The sequence below is a fragment of the Anser anser genome, assembly GCF_964211835.1.
Source record: "Anser anser genome assembly, chromosome: 6".
NCBI classification, from domain to species: Eukaryota; Metazoa; Chordata; class Aves; order Anseriformes; family Anatidae; genus Anser; species Anser anser.
The window spans coordinates 4,649,128-4,670,407 of NC_139726.1; the positions used below are offsets into that span (position 1 = coordinate 4,649,128).

Here is a 21,280-nt window from a genome sequence, read left to right on the forward strand (position 1 = left end):
TGGATACAGAACCATCATCACACACCTCATAATCACTTTTTCACCTGCCCATCTGGTGCAGACCTGTGGCTTGTTAGTAATGCACTTGGATACAGTAAAATGTGCTTATCTAAAAAGAACAATTAAGCAGAAGCTCGAACGGTGCAGTTAGCATGATCGGTGAAGAAGAATTTGATGGAGGAAAACAGGCGAGGCATCACACATTTTGAAAGGTATGCGCCAAACTTCCATGGCTGAAAAAGTAAGGTGAAAGGTGCGAGTCTTTTACTGAAGTTTAACAAAAGCACAATGCCTTTTTTTAAAAAGGTCCTAGAACGTGAACCTTTCAGCATAATACCCTCCATTTGTTCACTAAGTAAGCATAGAGAAGAGAAAGGCAATACAAGCTTCACCTCCAGCACACTGTAAACAGGTTTAAATAAGAACCTGGAGAAATTCACCTTATAGGCTCAAGAGGTTGATTTTGACTTGCCATTGAGATTGTAGTAGATTTCACAATATTGACACTTTTCCAATAGAAACCAGGTTATCTTTTCATTGTAATCAAAAGATGAAAACTTTTAATCACCACTAAAAGAGATTTGAAATCAGCAGACGAAAAGTAGGAAAAATTATCATAGCATCACTGCTTTATGAAATTTACTTGGTGTCTCTTGGTATTTTTGCAACAGAATTTCCCTTTGGGCACCTAAATCAACTTGGTTACTGTGGGTGTTCGTAAAAGCAAAACTCATTTAATTTCCAGGCGCTGGACATCTGACAATACATGGGCTATTGGATGGCACCTGCTTTCCTTGAGATACCCAGTGAATTAAAGCCACAATTTCCATTGATATTCATGACAGTTACTTAGCTGAGTCTACTGCAGTAAAGTAAAAGAAGATCTTCTGCAACACTATTTACTTTTATTAAAAACAGAAAAACAAACAAATAGATAATCACTAATTCCATTGTAGTGCATGTAAGTCCTTGAGCTTATTTAACTGCGTCAGGCACAAACATTGCTCTTGCATATGAAAAATCAGGAGACTGTGCTTCTTTTCACTCTGTTTTATCCTATCATATGCACAGGGAAAAGTAACTGGAGAGTTTTTATTACTGATTTTTTTTTAAGATTCAGTATCATCTCATATAATTTTCTCAGGCTAGAATTAGTGTGCAGTTTTACAGGAAAAAAAAATCATCTGCATTAATTTACAATCTTTCAAATGAAAAAACAACAACAACAACAAAACAAAAAACTCAAAGGCAATGAATTCCACCTTGCTTAGCTTTAAAGATGCCTCACATGTCAACACACAGATGTTGTACCACCTACATACTGGGAGCTCAGTGGTTTCGCAATTTTTAAAAGATTGAAATACAGCTCAAGTGCAACTCATCCCCTCCAAGATGATGTGAATTACAGCATGCGTGTTTTAAGGAAACCATTTTAGTTCTATGCTGAGCCATAAACTGGCCTATGAACAAGATGCTAGCTTAGCAATATTGGAGAGTCCCAATGAACAAGTATACAGAAAATCTGCTTTATTAACCTGCTCTGGCTGTTAATTAGAGAATAATAAAATTAATAGAACAATCAGATCTGCTACTGATGCTTGAGCACACTATAGTTTTGAAGCTATATAATAACATAGCTAATTTTATCTTAAAATAAAAATAATGGTGGAACTCGGAATCACAATTTCCACGGGGGAAAACTCAATGGAAATCCATTCTCCAGTGGCATAAGGAGCACTGACACAAATCCTACATACATATGGATAATTTGTAGTAATCAGACATTCCAAGCCCATTTGAAAAATACATTGTAGAAAGTACGTACCATTTTATTGAAAACTTCAAAGACATACTTTGATAACTGATAAATTCATTAAGAGGCTTGATTGCTTTTCTTTAAGAAAACTTAACTGAAATATTTATGTCTGATACTTAAATCCATAATCTAAATCCCGATCAATAATCTGCTCTTGGTCTTTTCCAGTGTATACCCAGATCATACAAAGAATTATTACCCCTCAGTATTTATTCAGTGGTTCATATTGCCCTACTGCCAATTATATTCAGGTAGGAGATGCTTTTAGTTGATAGACCAACCTTTTCTGGAAGACTGGGGGCAACAACCCCCACCATAAATATATTAACTACTTTTCTTTATCCACCCAACAGATTTTGCTCAATAAGAATGCAATCTATGTTCTGCTCTAAGTAAAAGACTGATATGTGATCCTTTCCAGGGACAACTATATTTCTTAAGAAATTTCAAGCCAAACTTCTTTTTGGCCAAAATAATACATATGAAATGTGTTAAATTATTAAAAACTAGTAAAAGATGATTGATGGTTTGCAAAAGTTGAACTGGCTGAATCTGGCAGTGGCCAAAACAGTATTAATCTGAAGAAAGCTAAGTTTGTTTTATTTACAGAATATCAGTTACCAAAATTGAATCCATATGGTTAAAAAATCACTTATTTCTATAAATTAGTAACTGATTTCTCTCCCCTCCCCCTCAATACTTTAGGATAAAAATTGAAGAAACCCCCAATCAAACAGCACTGTAAGGGTGTGTACAATACCTGACAACTATAAAGTGCATCAACCAGAGCCACATTTTCCTTGAATACCAGAAAGACACACATCTCAAACCTTACATAAATTAACACAAAATAACAGAAGTGTTGATCAGAAGGGAACTCTGGAAGTGGGCTTGTCCAATCTACCACTTCAAGTATTGCCAATGCTAAATGAGGTCACCTGTGATTTTGTCTAGCTGAGTCATGAAAACTGCCAAGTGTAGAGATGCTGCAACCACTCAAGGCCCCTGTTCTGGTGTTGTACTATATTCTTTCTAAAATATTTTTCCTGCTGTCCAATCTGAGCCTCCCAAGAAGTAATTTGTGGTGACTGTCTAATCAGCAGCTACTGACACGTTCATTGATCTGTCTTTGCAACTTTCCTTAATATCCTCTTCATTACACTATTCAAGCCTCTTGCCCTCCACCTCTTCTTTCGGGCTCTTCTCTCCTAGGCACCCACTTGCCTTGTCTGGACCTTCTCACACTTCTCCATGACCCACTCGACCTGGGGGCCAGACCTGGGGGCCCAACCTGGGCAGCACACCTCCGATGTGGCCCTACCACCCTAGGCAGGGCAGAGATGATAACCTCCCATGCTCCTCCCCAGGTAGCTCAGTAGACAGACAGTGTGCTGAATTCACAGCGTGAGCACACCACAAGCTTGTATTTAACCTACATCAGCTAAGATTCCCAGGTCCTTTACAATAAACACAGTCCTCCTCCAGTTAATTACTAATGGTTTGCTACAGCTGTACCCTGAGGATCTTCTGTTGCTGCTGCAAGGTACTGAACCTTATTTGTTCAGAAACATGCTGCTGCATCCATTTGTGGTCACAGGGTTTCCAGACCTCTGGTGGTACAAGGTTACAGCATAATGGCCAATAAATCTTGAACCATTTCCCATAGTGAAGAAACAGGTTAAGAGTTCGTCTTCTGTTTCTTAGACAGACAAAAGATATTTCTGGCAGCACTAGGTTTGTTTCCTCAAATTTTACTTTCCATGTGCTCAGGATAGTTATTTAGTTTGTCTCTAGTACTGAGGTAGCCAACAATGCAGTGCTATTTCTTCTAATAAGAAAAGAGAAATACAAGGTATGAAAACCTTATTCTAAAAATGAATGAAGCAGATGGGATATGCAATTCTAACTTAGTCCATTTGCATGTGTTTGTTGCTGTTTTTTTTTTTTTTTCCTCTTCCTTTCTTTTTGAGTTCTAGTAGATTATCTACTTGAAAAGGTCTGCTTGCAGCAGAAAGGAAAACCAATTCTTCCAGCTCTAGGGCAGGAAAGTGCATAGCTGCTAAGGAAGAGGAGAGATTATGCACATAACATCCTCACCTCCTACATTTGGCAGCTCCCTCTGCTTGGAAGCTGTCACCCAAGGCATCCAGCCCAGGGTGTTCCAGTCCTCGATATCCTCCTTGCACAGTCTCCCACTTCCTGGAGATGAACCAACACTTTGTGTTTGACTTCCCCCACCAGCTTCAGCCAATTATACTATTGCTTTCCTCATCTCCCTAGCTGGCAGTATCAGAAATGGTTTATTTCAAATTGCAACCCCCTGGGACCTGTATTATCACTGTATTGAAAGGAGAAAGGGGGTAGTAAAAAGAGAAAGGGAAAGGGGAAAGTGGAAAGAGACCATGACAGAACACAAGCAGTCCATGCACAGGTTAAAAAGGCCTCTCCTGACTAAAGTCACTGTACTTAAGAAAGAAAAGAAGCTGTTTTCTCAGCACCCCTTAATGGTTGTGTGATGTCCTACAGGAGGAAACAATAGGCAATGCCATATTTTGGATATTTGTATATAAGCACTCAGGAAAGATTGCAAAAACTAAAGAGACAAGCCAATAGGACTAGGCAGGTTTCCCACATCTCCACATAAACAAATCTTTTTCACTATTTAGCTTCAAATTTAACTTTGTAGTGAATGGATGATGAATTCTGGTAGTAGATAATTAAAAGAACGTGCAATAAGAAGGTCTTTGCAATGCCCTTCAGTCACTGACCCATACTCTGGGTACCAAAAATCCCTTTGCACTATCAAAGATTCAAAAAATTCTCCCAGGTTTCTTTTACAGAGTTTCAGTGCTTAGCTCCCTCTGGCCAATTACTCCATAGCCAATGTACAGGATGGTTTAAGATACACATTGTTTGATCTTTAACCTTTAAGTTGTTTTACCTTTAACCAAATGGTTAACAAACACTGGTGACAGCAAATACCTTAACAGAAAAATGTACAGGAAAGAAAAACTTTCTTGCACCTATTCCACATTGCATATTCTCTGCCTTTGTGTGTACAAAAATATGAAAAAAAATAAAAATAAAAATCCATGCCTATCCATTATTTCTGAGCTTTCCTACGAGTACTCAATTTAATATTTTCCAAGTGCCAATAGCCTTGTCTATCACTGCAACTCCCTCCAAGCATTAGACTGAATCACAAAAAATATTTTTCAATGATTGATTGTAGTAAAAGGGCTGTTGAAGAGCATGTGTGAGAAGAGCATCACACCACTTTCTCAAGGCCCTTGGAGGGTGCCTTAAGCACTGTAAGTTAAAAGAAGAGGAAAAATAACCCTGAGTGACTGTGTTACTATAGTCACATCTTCCAAGCAGTGCTGGATATCTATATTTTCCCTTCTTTCTTTCTTTCTCATTTTAGAATTTCAAATACGTTCCCACCACCGCTCAAGATTATTATCAGTAAATGGGCTTATTGTTGGGGAGGTTATTTTAAGGAGTGGGAGGGATGACTACTTCGTTTTGGTTAAATGTGGATCTCTGAATTTACTTATGCAACTACAGAACAAATTGACAAAGCAGAAAAGTAAATGCAAACAAAGAAGACAGCAGCCAGTGCCACTCTGCGTCCCATGGGATCTTCCAAATTGCTAAAAGCTGTCACCATAGCCTGAAGTATCAAGTGTGAGGCACACACTGTTGTTAGTTGTTAAATTTAGTGCCACTAAGGGCTACTCTTAAAAAAAAAAATAATAAAAAAATAAAAACAACAACAACAAAACAAAAACAACCTACCAGTGTCTAAAGCAGTCAGCATCTAAAGCAGATATCAGAGAGTGATTTCCCTGTGAAGAAAAGGTAAAGTACCAAGATGGTTTTTATCCCGGGTATCACAAGATAAAGGACTTGTCATGGAAATCAAAATATCTCAAAGAGTCGCAAAATAGGCTCTGTGTCCTGGCAGAAACCACAGGGCATTTGTAATGGGCAGCTGAGTGCTAGTTCATCACATAACACTTGCTCCTTGTTTCATCTGATAATGTGCATTAAAAGTTGGCTGTATCATACTGCGTGTTTCCTGAATGTTAATTTTACGTTCAGCAATATCAGCCATTACTGAGGACATATTTTGGGCTGCCAGTATCAAAAGAGATAGTCCACACCACTAGAGATGAGCAAGCAGATAATCCAATATAATATTATCTATGTTACTATGAGATAAAGAAGATTGGAAGTTGCATCTTTGGATCACACACATGGAAAATGCTAAATATGCTCATTCCCATGTGCCCAAGATGCCTGATGCTCAGGGAAATGGTCCGAGGTCCCAGCGAAGAGAGAGGTGTTGAGAGTTTTACTGGAACTGGAACCCGTTCAAGGTGGCTGTCGTGAGGGGCGGGAGGAGTGACAAAAGCAATAAGCCTGACACGACGGGATGCGGCAGAGGACTGTGGGTGAGAAGGGTGAAAAGGATCCCTGTCCAGAGAGACAGAAGTGTCCGTAAATCAAAGTGTAAGTATACAGCACACACGTCCCCCGCCGGCAGGACCTCGCCAAGCAGTGCCAGCTGCGTGATGGAGGCACTCAGGAAGTCTAGGATTCCTCAAACATCTGCTGGTGCCATTAAGAATGAGAAGTAAATCCACACTGGCATTACTTGGGATTTGTTTTTCCACATTAACCCCAGCAACAACTGCCAAGTTTTTTTGCTCATTTGCCACACAAGTAACCACTGAGTAGCAGAAGAATGGGAGCCAGATGAGAAACTAACTATACGTAGAAAAATCAGGATTAGAGCAAATTAATAGAAAACATGAAGTGACCGATGAAGTAAAGACAAAGAAACACAGGGGGGGAAGCAAGGCTGGAAAAAATGCATTCAGACTTCTCAACTATTGCTATAATGAGAGGTTATATTGTCTCCACAATATCTCTGCAAGTATGAGGTCCACTCAGAGGAGAAGACAGCTGCCTTACTAGTGTATTTGTTCTTGTTCCGTTCAAAACAACATGGAAGTTATTTTCATCCCCGTTCTGCTGAAGAACAAAAACTCTTCTCTCCAACTCCCTCCACACAGCACCAGGTAAATAAAGCATAAAGGTGTCATCCCTGCTTTGGGATGCAGAGTGCTGCAGCTCTCTTGCTCTGTGTTCTCCTGATGCCTTCCTAAGCTCCTTTTGCCCATAAGATCCTCAGAGGGCATGCAGTGAGTGACACCTTTGTTTTCTTAATTATAGGGATTTGATTACAAATACTTCTGCATGAAATGGTAAAGAAATCAAAAGGGACTTAAAGCGCTTGTACTTCTTACAATATGGTCCCAACTGCTCAGTAAAGCTACATTAAAAAAAAAAAAAAAAGGTGGGGGGGCTCTTTAAATATAAATGTCATTTATTTTAGTACTAATAGTCCTTCTGCCATATGATCAAGCACTGTTCAAAGAAAAGAAAGGCTCTTGGGTCTACCTAGTGGTCTTCTACGATGCAATATATGGATCTCCCAGCAGTATTGTGTCTTACAGTTTAAGCAACACCTAAGTGTCATATCTCTGTGATGACTATTTCTAGGTCATGCTGGCTTCTTTATGCATCATGACTCAAGGTTTCATAACCATTTTTTCAGCTCAAGTCTGCAAATAAAATCTGTCTTTTGTGTTACTGGTCTTCACTCCTCCATTCCCCTTGGCATGCCACTGTCAGTTCTTTTCTTTTTCATAATTAGGAAAGAAAGGGCCTTGAAACCTTTTAACGTATTTAAGAGCTTACATCCCTTTGTTTCATGTTACCAGAGCAATGCTTCTCTGGGAATACTGATACAGGCACCCAATTTTTCTTGAAAAGAAAATAACAAAGACAACAACAAAAAAACTTCATTAGAGGTTGCCTGAAGGATGCAAGCAGGTAAGAATCATTAATAAAATAACTGACTATAATAATCCACAAATGTTTTTTAGTAATATATAATCTTCAATTAACAAATAGCAAAATCCTTTTCAAGATGAAAATTCCCATGATTAAAACCAATATAACATTTTACTTGTGAATGCTTATTCACAGTGCCTTTACAGTTTGTTCACTATAAAATCTTCTTAAATTGATTAATTCTGTAAGGAATCCATCAAGTTATTCAAAGTTTCTTCCCACCTTTGCAGCCTGCATAACACAAAGCCTTTGCATATTCTGTATTTTCAACTTATATGTAAGTACGGACATTAATGCTTGTGACGCTTATTTTCTTCCTTTGTAGCCGATCAGAGTAAAATGAAGGATATAAAAATACATTAATATCACAATAAAAATGAGTTGTTTCTGCTTTGTTTGTAGGGTCTTTTTCCTCCTGGTCTGGAGGACAATACTTAGAGCTGCCCAGCAACAAGCATTATGAAGTCTGTGGGTTTTACCAAGGTGTTTTAGAAAAACCTTTGAATAAGGGCAGTGTTAATTAAGCTCCTACTCAGGCTTTTCCTGATTGGAGTCTCTAATTGCCTGACTTAATCTAGATCACCTAAACAAAGATCAAGCGTGAAATACAACCTTTGCCTCGATATTAACATGATAGAAACACATATCGTACTTCATCTTGCCATACACTAGAGCAGGACCTGTGACATGGCCAGACCACAGCTACTACACGTGTGGCGGTAGGAATTGTGAAGAGGCACTGGTCACAGATTTCTGCCTTTCAGCATTATTCAAAACTCATGATTTTGGCCCCTGGATACGTACCCCTTTCAAGCCAATTTGCCATATCTAAATTTCTATTCATTCACCCTATTTCTATTCATAAAGTTCCACACAACTCCTGCAGGCTTCAGCACCATGTTACTGTAGCAACTGTGATACACAATAAAGAACACAGAATAAAAATACAGCATTTGCACCTCATTTTAAGGGTTTTCCTACAACATCTAGGAGCAGAAATTAGAACCACCACTCAGCATCATTTACAATGAGATGATGCTGGTGAATTAAGTAAAGTAGTCTGATGACGCCAATGATTATATTAATCCACTTGACTGCAAGTGAATTCAGCATTCAATTCTTGAATGAGATGAAGATATGACTGGATAGTCATCTATTGCTGGTTGAGCCAGTGAAAGAGACTGCAGAGACCAATCGGTCCCGGGAAAGCTCTGTTTAAGGCCCATGATTAGGAACTGGTTCAGGTATTTGCCTTGCATCAGATTTATAATAAGGGTTACATCACCATAACATCCCAGTTGTACTCTTATCGAACAGGATATATGTTTTTAGCCAAGAAACTATTATTATAGAAATGTAGATGGAATCTCTTGTTTCATTTCTGCATGTGAAATTCTTGTCTGCATAAGCTATAGGATTCTATTCCATATTTCTGAGATCTAGAGAAAAGTACTTTAAAATTACATACAAATATATAAATCAAAGTCAATAACCTGAATTAAATCTCGACTGAAGGGGCAGACCTTTCCACAAGGTTGCTGAGGGAGTAGATACCAAGATGGATCAAGCAAATTAAAATGGCATGTTGCTGTTACTCAGTATTACCAGAAAGAATTCCAGAATGGACTTAATTTAGAAATAAATTGTTTAAATTGCACTATTAATACCTTCAATTATGGTTATATTAGTATTGTTTCCCATTAACCTTACTTGTGGACAGATTTCATACAGATGAAGTTTGTTCAATGCTAATAGCAAGACTTTGCATATTTACCTCTTTGTTACTATAAAGCTCCAAGTATTCACGACTTTTTCTAGCCTAATGAAACAGGATTGTCTAATTTAATTAAAAGACGCAGAGAAGGAAATTAAAAAGAGGATATTTTAAGGGGCTATATTATAAGGCCCGTGTTGTAATTGAGAAAGGAATGGGAAGGATCTTATCTGTGTATGAAAGAGCCTAGTTCTTCATGTACATTCTTCCCCTTGGGACTCAGATTAATGCCAAGTTCTACTAACCTTGCTATAAACTCCATACTTATTTTGATTGCCAAAAAAAAAAAAGATGATAGAAAATCAAGTTTTTGGAATCTATTACAGACTATAGATCCTAAAAGATCCAACAAAGATTTAATTGTAAATGGAACTTTTACTCTACAGTAATACCCTTTAAATTAACGGGACTCCTAATATGTCTTCCACTGAAGCTGGACTGTAATCATGGTCAATTACTGAAGAACCAAATTGACTAAAATGTGGAACGTGATTTCTTTCTGCACTCTGTAAACAAAAGGAGCAGGGCAACTCCTGAAAGGAACAGGCATGTGATAAATATGAACCTCCACCTTCATCATATACAGCTACTCAACCAGCAGTGGAATTGTGAACACGCATATAGAAATTATTTGAATTGCATATCTTTTATAATTCAATAATATCATTGTTTGCACTTAGAAGTCATGCCAGACATTAAAAAACATTTTAAGTTCCTAGTTTAAGTAAAGAAAAAAATCTTCCTTTTCAGATTTTTATTAGATTTTTCTGATGTAAAATAGTCAGACAAAATGTGCTGATATACATATGTTTCTCTCTCTTTAACTTTTGGCTCATTTTATTGATTTTGCTGAAGTATGTCATTTTGTATCAGACTGTGATAATATGAATCTAAAGAAATAGGATGTGATCATAGCTATTACCCACATTAATTAAGTACTTTTTCTTCATTATCTCCTTCCATATATAATTGTGGTTTTGACTTAAAACTTTTAAAGAATTCTGCCTCTCAGTAGCTTGGGAATAATTAGTTTTTAGTGACAAAAACAGTTAAAAATACCTTTCTTAGCTAAAAAATATTTTTTTTCCTTTGCATTTTAATACATAAAGGCGTCCTCAACCCAGAACATTTAAAATACATAATACGCATTGACTTGCAGAACTATTTTTCCTATACTTTTTTGTTAGCATCCAGAAAACAGGAACAGTCTCAATGAAGAAACAATGATGTGTTGTCTTCCAAAACTGCAAGCAAACTGTTTATAAAAATTACTTAAAGTAGGGCTGTTCTGTATTTAAGTAATCCTGACCTAATGTATACAAACAATCACATCAAGCTTGCTGCTCCTGCATCCACAGATGCCAAACACTGAGCAGGTTACCTGCTAGAGGACAGACAGTAATTCAGAGATGACTTTGAATCCCACTGGCTGGTATAAACTACAAGGGGCGTCAAGGTAACGTTGCAGATCTGTTGTCTGCCTGGAGGGTGGGATTATCCAGGCCAACCTGCTGGACTGTTCCAACCTATAACCAGGAACACTTCAGTCATTTCAGCAGGCAAATCAGTGACGTAGCAGGAAGACCTGTGCATTACCACCTTCAGTTTTATGTTACTGTGATTTTCCTAAAGGAACCATGCGTGCACCAAACCACACGTTACCTTTTGAGGTTATTTCCCTGCATATCTACCCTGACCTCTGCTTCTCCGTGGTCAAACCACTAATAAATGCTCAATGTATCTTCTGCCTAGCTTGCTTATACTGATCATTTTGCTTCCAAAAAATAAAAATAAAAAATGAAGAAGAAGGTTGGTAATGGAGGCACTTACAGAAAGTTGGTGAAATGTTGAGAAGAGATTCATAATAACCTGTGCTATTTCTCTATCTGTATATGCCTTATTGGTTTATGTAATCCATACTCTGTGATAAATAATTTTAAGTTATTCCATATGTAGGTTAAACTGTATGTATCACATCATTTACTCCTTTTGTATGCATGCTGAACTGTAAAACATTTAATAATATATATGGGAAGTAAGCCAACTCTGACTGGCATAGAAACCCTGGAGATTGGTGAATAATATATAAAACCATTTCTTCTCTGTTAGTAGTATGTGTCCTGGCTTATTGAGTCCTGTGCTGATATATCACTTTTAGGAATTCACTTTGTCAATCAAACTTAAAAATCCTTCCTAAACTTTCCCCTAGCCTTTTGCAAAAAAACAATCAGATAAAAACGTCCAAGTCTGAAATGAGACCTCTTCTTACATCTCCTTGGGGGGAATCAAAGGCTGACAGTCTGAATGTGCAGCATGCAAGAATCACAATATGGAAATCATGCCAAAATGTTTAAAAACATAGAAATAACAGATAAATAAGTAAATGGAATCTGCTGTCTAATGCAATAACTTGGCACCAAGTCAATTTTAACCTTTCAACTTTTTTTTTTTTTTTTAATTTATGCAATGAGGGATTCTGAAAGTATCATAGAGAAATTATTTTTATCCATGGAGAGAAGAAATGAAAGAATTCGGGATTCAGGTAGATACTTTCTACTAATCCCTGGTTACTATGATCACTGTGAGATCAGAAGTCTTTTAATGACTACTGGTGAATAGAAAAAAAAGGTTAGAATTAGAGAAACTTAAAGAAATGGGCAACATAATCCTGTTTTCGAGGCTGAGTAAAAATAGTGCTATAGAGAGGTACTGAAAACTGTCACAGTTATTCCTAGATTCCTGAACACAAAAGAACAGGAAAGTAAGTGATGCTAAGACTGTTCCCAAAAAGATGGAGAAGACAACAAAAACACTTCCCCATTTGCTAACTCCCTGGAAACCCTTGAAATAATCACAAAATTTTCCCCTTAAACCAAGAAAAAGTAAGAAGAGATACAAGAGCAATGACTGAACCCAAGCTTAGGTATGGAGAAATACCCTGCTCCTTTTTGGAAATGTGTAGGACATAACAGCAATGGGAACCTGCAAAGAATCCCAGTAATGCAACGTGAACCTAACATCCCAAAGGGCCATCCCCTGCATTGCCCGTAGACACGTGGTGGGGAGTATCTGCAAAAAGGGGGGCTGAAAAAAAACCGTGATCCCTATGGCTTTCTATTTCGAAGAGAACAACTGACACAGTTTTACTTTCACCATCTTACAAGCAAAAGAGGAATTAGCCTTTGGATTTCTTTTCTAAGTAACAAAAGAGGGACTGTCAAGAAAGATAGGCATCTAAAAACGCTAGGTAGATCGCCCCTATTTGCCCAGAATTAGCTAAATGAGTGACAAAAATAAATTTACTCCTGCCTCTGGAAATATTAAAAGAAAATGTCTGAGCCAAAGGAATGAAATAAAAGGAAGCGGATGGTAAATTCAAAATCTTCTAAATATAAATCAACAAGAGTGTGTGTGCTGTCCATCCAGCAGCAACTATAACAGCAGTTAAAAAGGCCAATTAGTCTGAACAAGGATGTGCAGAATGATCAAGGGAGGTGCGCGAGGTATGTAATATCAGATACAGAGGGGAATGGAAAGATTACAGGATGAAGTTGAGAGTGCAAAAAAATGATAAGAAAAGCAAAGGTGGAGAATGAAAGGAAGATTGCACAAGATGATAAAGATAAATAAAAAGACATTTTTCAAGAACATATAGTCCAAGAGGTCAGCAAGGAAGACAGAAGGTCCTCTAAGAGATGGCATGGGTAATTTATTGACAGCAGAGGTAGACACTGATAAAAAAAAAAAAAAATGAATTCTTTGCCACAAAGCATGCTGGGGGCAACACAGCAGAAATAGACGTACTGCACATTTCCCAGGGGATGAAAAAGACACACTGAAGGAAATTAAATCACTGTAGAATAGGTGATTGCCTATAGTTTGACAATGCTCTGGACAGACAAGGCTCTGAAGACTGCCGTGTGTTAAAAGAAAATCTTTATTACAATATACCCACAAGCTTGCTTTGAAAGCAGCAATCACATCAAAACACAGGGCCAAATTTGGCCCTGTGCTTATAAGCAGTTCCCCGTGGATGAAGGGGAGCTACCTGAAAGCACTGGGGGCAGAAATAAATTTGTGATGGAAAGCCATTTAAATGACCTCATTCAGAGTTGTTTAAATCAAATCAGGTCCTAGCAAAATTAGCTACAATAGGTATCGGTAAAGTCTCCTTTCTCTTACACCCTTACTCTGGCAAATAATCCTATTAATTTAAATTTAATTATTCACACCAATAAGGCAAGGAAAGAATAGAAATCTCTTTTTGTTCATCACATTTAGTAATCTAATTTCATTCTTTTCTCATGCATTCAAAGAAAAAAAAAATTGTAAGGGAGACATAGAGAGCAGGTTCGCGGGTGGCCCCAGGTAGGCAGCCCCTCTGTGCTGGCCCTGGAAAAGGGAGAACCTGCAAAAATGTGAAGCCCAAAAGTCCTTCATTTCATAAATCAGCTAAGGAGCTAAGTGAAAATAATGCCATTGTTTATCGCATCACTAACAAACCTAAGTGCTTAAAGGCAAGGAAATTAATATTAAGGACATTCATAAATCTCACAGAAAACATACATTATGTCCATTTACAGCAGCTGAGAATCTGGCCCTTTCCTTTTATTCCACATAAAATATATACATGTTGTCTTATTCAACAGAGTAGTCTTAATTCTAACCTAAAAATAAGCCTTACTCTGTATCAGTGCAATTTCATATGCACAAATCTTTCAGAAGGAATTTCAATTAAGTTAACATTATGTATGCACCCATTACTGGCATTCAGTGATTGGGCTCTGACAGAAGTGAATGGACATGCACACTTCTAATATACTGCAAACGAGCAACGCTATATATTTCTCCCTTATTCTTTCCAAATACAAATAAAGAATGTTTTCAAATGTAAGTGATTTTAACTGTCACTTGGTTAATCCATTAACTGGTATTTCCAAACAGCAATATCTTTTAGAATAATGCAGTTTTTTGGACGAAGAAACAAATATATTGAAAATCCCAAGAGGCCAATGGTCAGAGTTAAGGGTATGGTGTTTACATAAATTAAGCACGTCTTTATGCTTGATCAGAATATAACTTTAACTGTGTTTCAACTAAAATGGATTATGTAATTACTATTCCTTTTTAAAATTACTTTACATCTTTAAATGGTATGATAGATAAGTTTCATAGAACCCATAAATGATTTATGAGAGATATTTTATTTTATTAATAAAATGCTTAGCAAGAGCTTAATCTCTCAAAATTTAATACAGTGATGCATGTGCTTTAAATTAAGTCCATGGCTAAATACTGTGTTGCATCCTGGTACAAAGGTTCACCTCGCGCGGACTCAGTCCACATGTACACTTTGGGCAAAAATAAATCAAATTTCATAAATCACACACACAAACAATCACAGACATACAGAGTAAGGTTTGTGTATATTCACTATGTTTCTGTAATCTTTTGTATATGACATTCCCTTTTACCAGATATTTACATTAAACAGATGGCATACCCTTTACTGCAGTTGACCACAATTTGGCTGTTTACTAAATATTTTTTGAAATTATAGATTTTTGAGGATCACTGTCTTGATTTAGGAGAGATTAAATATTTAGAAAGGCAAGTCATGCTGTGACTATTATAAGCAACTGTTATTTTTCCTGTGCATGAACATTGTGCTTATCATTACATATTAGATACCTTCTAATAAATAATAATACGGCTAATACTCACTCAGTAAGAAGTTAATTAAATAATTAATTAAATTAATCATCATCACTGTTTGCTTAAATTTTATATAGATATATATTTTAAAAAAAACCAAACACCACCGTCAACAACAACAACAGAAAAAAACAACACTAGTATCATACAGTGGCTGGCTTAGAAAAAAAATATTTTTCTTTCCCAATCCTGAATATAAGCATCCTTTAAAAAAATTCAACAGCGTTGTGCACTAAAAAGAAAATCAAGTTCGGTTTAAATAAGTCTCTTTTCACTAACTAGTATATTATATGTGGCTTTTAATTATTGGTTTTGATTATTTTTGAAGATTTTTGTATTTAGATGGCACACACATTTTCAATCATGTCTTAATTACTTTTAAAAATGCTGCACTGGCTTAGGGACAAGACAGATAACTTGTTAAGCATTTGAAATTTCTGAGCTGTTTTCTCAGTTCTGGCAGTCAATACCCAAGTCCAGATTGTAACCTCCTTTCTGCCTCCAAAGCCTGCCTTGGCTGCGTGTCCAGTGAGGGATTATGGATTTAGCAAGGAAGGTAAGTGTGACTACAAGCATTGGCTCACCATCTGCTCCCCAGCAGAGTTTGGGCCAACCTGCATAGCCTGCAGCAAGACCAGGGCACTGTTCTCAATCCAGCCCTTTCCAACCTGGCTCAAGAAACACATCACATTCAGTCAGATGATTAGGTCTAAGTAGTCCATATGTAACAGAATATTTTTCCTAAATACCAAAATGAAAACAAAATGAATGCCATTTTTTTAATTCTCCTTACTCGATACATCAAGTTTTACACAAATAAATACTCTCTTAAGGTTTATGCAAATTATAGAAAAATAAAACTATGCATTATTTAGCAGTTCTCCTATTTCAAGATCTAACAGACTTTATTCACAGCATGTTTTTCCCTAGTTTATGTTGGCCTTCTTTTCTGATTCTACTTTTTAATTCATCTTTTTAAATTATTCCTTTTTAAATCATTATCTTATGTGACTTCATAGATTTTCATGTATTAATCTATTATTAATTTTTTTTTTACTATAGTCAACTTAATCTTAAATTGTTTAAATCTCTTTTAAGTGTAAACACTTGAACATGGACAGTTTTTAAAAATATGATGCTCTTTAACATTTTGGAGTATTTCTATTTGTAGCTCATAACCTTATTCAAAAAGTTCTTACTAAATATGTTCTCTTCTATTATAGGTACTTTTGACAGAATTATCAAGTACCACATGTGACAGGCAATAGTACTGGTTAAGGGAAGAAAAAAAAAAAACAGCACACATATTGAGAGGGGGATACATTTTGTGTTACTGAAAAATATGTTTGTATTTTACATTAAAACCTGACATCTGCTCGGTGAATATAAATCTAGATTAATACATATCCCCCCTCCTTTTACTCATTCAGTTTTCTTTATGCTGATTCAGGTTAAGATTTTTTATTTTCATGAACAGCTACAAAGAATGCTGTTAAAACTAGCATTTTACTTTCTCCAGTCCAGCACTGAACATGAAAATAAGCTGAACAAACATCTTGCCCTTTTTACTTAAACTGTTGCCTGCCTGACTGCTGAATGCACACAGAAAACAATCTAAAATTGTATAACCCATAATAGAGTATATTAAATTACAACATTGGTCAGTAATGGAAACTTATTCCCAGATATGAATTATTTACAGCCCATTTAAGTAATCCATATTCAGGTGTGGCAATGAAAAAAAAAAGTGCAACATAAATCTTTAATGTTGACCGGTTGAGAGAGCAGAGCTGAGGATTACAGACATTTTAAAGGAAAAAAAAAAAAAAAAGGAAAAAGGAAAAAAAAAAAACTAAACGAATTGATATAGCCTGTTCAGTGGCTTACTGCACCAGCGTGCTAATAAATTGACGGATGGCATGTCAGGGGTATGAGTCGAAATCCCAGCATTTCTAACTAGGGTGGGATCTAATATCAGTGCACCAAAATAAAGAGTTTCTGGACCTAGATGTCACAGGACAGAGTCTGTGCCTCATTTACTATATCCTGTAGGTGTTTGGCATATGTTATTCCTACATAAAAATCAACACTCTTTGCTTTAACCCCGTAGCTGCATTAGACATTTTTCAAAGCCACTCACATCGTGTATTCATTTTGCTACAAGCTGTCATTGTACTTTTTTTTTTTGTAGTTTATATTTGCACTATTTTATTGTTCAGCCATCACAGCCTAAGACAAACCTGTAAAGCTAACACACAGCCCACTGTCCCAGTTTCCCTGCGAGAGACACCGTGCACTCCTCACCAAAGCAGGAATTAAACCCAGAAATTCTGGGAGATGTTGCCAGGTACAGTCTTGTTGTTGCTATTGTCGTTTCCCAAAAATCAGACAGCTCGGGCGCTCCTTCCGACCGATGTAGCAAGAGACCATGGTGGGGAAAAGCTCTCACAACTGCAATTTCTTTTGTTTCCTGGAGCAGTACCTATATTAATTCATCTTACAAAGATCATTGCTCAAGAACTAAATTTTGCATACATTAGAGAGCAGAATTAGCATCGCGCTGTGTACGACGTTCCAGGCTAACTTCTCTCCAAGCAACCATTAAAGGTCATGTTTTGACGACTGAATGGCATGTCGGCACCTTGGTTCCCCAGAGAGGCATTCCCCAGGTACATGCAAAAGGTTATTAAATTACCTTCCAAGCAACACTATCTCCTCGGATGAAAATAATTACAGGCTTTTAGAGGCATCAGAATGCTTTCTATTTTTTTAAATAAGATGAAGATGCAGTACCTAATGACCATTTTTGTGTGTGAGTCATAGAGCCTGTCAGTGGTGACAGGACAAATGAGCATAATGGCATAGCTTAAAGGGGAAAGGTTCATTTTAAATAGTGACAAATAATATTTAAATGGCATTGTTGGAGACCCATCATGCTTGTAAAATGTAGTTTGTATCTCTTCTTCATCCTTTAATTTCATCACTGTCAAATGGTATTAGCTGTTAACATGCAACATCAGGTGCAGATATAATTTTTAACTATTAAATGTGCCCATAACTAAACAATGCATCTTGATTGTTCATATATTTTGTGATAGAATAAATAACATATTTTATAATTCACAATTTGCTCTGCCAGATTGTTTTGCTGTACAGTGGGGATCTATCCTAAAGGAGGATGGGGGAGCAAGACTAGTTTAAAATATGATACCTCAAACAAATTTCTTCTTGCCAAACATGCTGAAATGGGAATGACTTTCTTTTTAGACTAATGTAATTCACAGGTTTGAAGAGCTACAGGCAAGATCGTGAGATATAGAAAATTGGTCAAAACAGACCTGGGCAAACCAATACAGGCATATATATACTGCATGCACTTCAATAAAAGCAGCTGACAAACTTGGTTGCCCTTATAATTTGGCCCTAATAGGAAATGTTGGAGGCTGAATCCTCCCAGAGCTCCTGCGGTGGCTTAGGGCACAAACAGAAAATGTTTATTTTAAAATATTGAAAAACAATCATTAAGCAATGTACTGCAGACATGAATTATCCAGCACAAATGCAAACACACGACTCAAAAAACTTATTCGAAAGTCATTCCTGCCCTTGCTCAAACAACTCAGATGTATACAAAGTCACAACACCGCAGGTAATAAAATGACAATGGAAAGCACTTGGCTGTGAAATTACAACTTTTGGACCTCAAACTTTCAGAAAAAAAGCTTCTAATTTTTAAAGTATTTTTTCACAGCTTCATCATGTTTATTGCTATATTATTTTCAGATCACTTATGCCAAAAATGTAGACAGTTTAGGTACCTTTGAGTTGTTAAAAGTTATAGCCAATTTTCTGAAAAATTATACCAGCTAAAAACACAACATTAAATATTTACCCTGTTGGATGTTAAAAAACGCTTACAATGAAAAATGTTCACATATTGACTATTCAAAATGGCCTTCACTTTGAAATTGTGAAATGGAAGGGATTGCAGATGTACAAGAATAAATATAAAAACAAATGAGTTGACTTGAAGTGTTGCCGGCTTTCATAAACATGCTACTGCAATAACATGTGACATTAATATTTAATTACAAAAGCACTGCTGCAAAATCTTTGAAATTAATGTTTTGCAAAATTAACATTCAGTGCACAGAAGCAAAGTCGTTCCAGGCGCGACTGTGATTAACAATGCCATTCACTTTACATATTATATTAATATATTATTCAAGCTAAGAATTAACACCTCCTAATTTAAATAAGGTGCTACATATCATGATGAGCTAAAATGCTTTTTCTTAAAATGGCCCATCTGATTTTAAGCAATCTGTGTTTATCATTTAATATTTTGTTATTGAATACTGTTCTCTGTAAAAAACTCCTTGTACTTTAATTTCAAGATGAAGAGATCTCATTAAACTAGTGCCATAAGATTCAAGGATTACTGAGCCCATTGAGCCGTGTTTTCTTTGCTGGTCTACCTGGTATTGCTCCTTTATTCCCTGCCATCAAGTTTCTCCTTCCCCACCTGGAGAGCCTCTTTAGTTTCCTGATGTCTACAAAAAAAAGCTAAACATTTTCTTTTCTGAATCGTTGGCTGGATCTTCAACTGTTGTGAAGGATTATAAATTCTTTTACAGCTACGTTGATTTACATCAGCTGATGATATAGCTCATATTGCCAACATTATCACGTTGCTAGTACATTTTGGGGACGGCGATTCCTGGCTGCTCTGCATTCTGTGCTGTTTCGGCTGTGTTGTGGGAGGGTAAAGACAAGCCAAGGGCTCCGGGGAGGTGGTGAGTCTCACGTTCTGCCTATCTCGCACGGAGCTTTCTCGCCCTCCGGCTCCACCTTTCAGCTCCAGGCATTCAGCCTCGTATCGACTTCTCTGTGTTTTGAACTACAGAGAAGTATAACTTGTGGTGGGACACGAGTGAGCAATCAGGCCTGGAGGACTTTAAATGGGTTGACGTATTCTCCAGCAGGGCAGACAAACCAGTTCTTTTTGTTTGAGGAAAATACCGATGAGACAGATGGGTACATCACTTCGGTTTAACTACACAGAACTTCATTTGCCATCTTTAATCTACTGTAATTGTTTGGGTTTCTAATTTCTAAAGCAGTGAAGAAATATATTTCAGCTCTTACTTGTATAATCTTTATGTGACCAGAAGACTTCTAGTAAGCAAAAACCTCTGATCCATTGCCTTATATCAATAGTTATGAGTTCGTCTATAATTCCTCTTCTGTTAATTATAAAGGTTAGCTGCAACACACATGGATCTTTTGTAGTCACACAGAGGTAAGAGCACATGAATTAAGAACTACTTGCTGAAAATTACATCTGTGCATCTTCAGTATCTGTTTAGCTATCAAACCTCCTTACTACTCAGATAAAATCCCATGATCCTATATAGCTACTCTTCAAAATTATCTTAAAAAATGTAAAAATATATATATTTAAAAAAAAATAATCAGTGAAGGAGATTTAATCTTTTTTTTTTTTTTTTTTTTCCCCTGTGTTCTCAGTGGTGAATGATTCTAATGCTGATAGGAGTAAAAAGATCAGGAATTGCTGAAAATACTGTCTGCAAAGGATGCAAGTTAAAGTGATGGGGATTTCAGATCTTGGTGAACAAAGAAAATTTTTACACAGAAGATAAAGCTATACAAGACAGTTATAGGCTAAGAACTTGTTCTATCCTTTGCTTGCCAGTATCTTCAACACTTGGGCTGTACCTTTGCAGTGAGCTAAAGAGGGGCAGGAGAGGAGGAAACTGCTGCTTGACATCATGTGGGCCTTCTGCTGGGCAATCTCTGTCCACCAGGACCCATGCCAATTGACTTCTCCAGAAGATGGGAGGCATAGAAAAATTGTTCCACTGATTTTGGTCATAGATCCTGGTGCTAAAACGATCCCTTCTCAAACATGTCAATGATTTTGGCTTACACAAATCAACCTCATTGTGAGGGCAGGTTGCTATCATGCAGAAAAAGGGCATATCTTACTACTGCCTCTGCACCATAAAGTTAAAGCCATTTTTGGTATG

General features: G+C 36.9%; 1 protein-coding gene across 5 annotated transcripts in view; it reads right to left on the reverse strand.

Moving 5' to 3' along the window:
• ARHGAP15 (Rho GTPase activating protein 15) overlaps positions 1-21,280 on the reverse strand; it is a 332,393-nt gene that overhangs the window by 185,772 nt on the left and 125,341 nt on the right. The gene's annotated exons all lie outside the window — the stretch shown is intronic.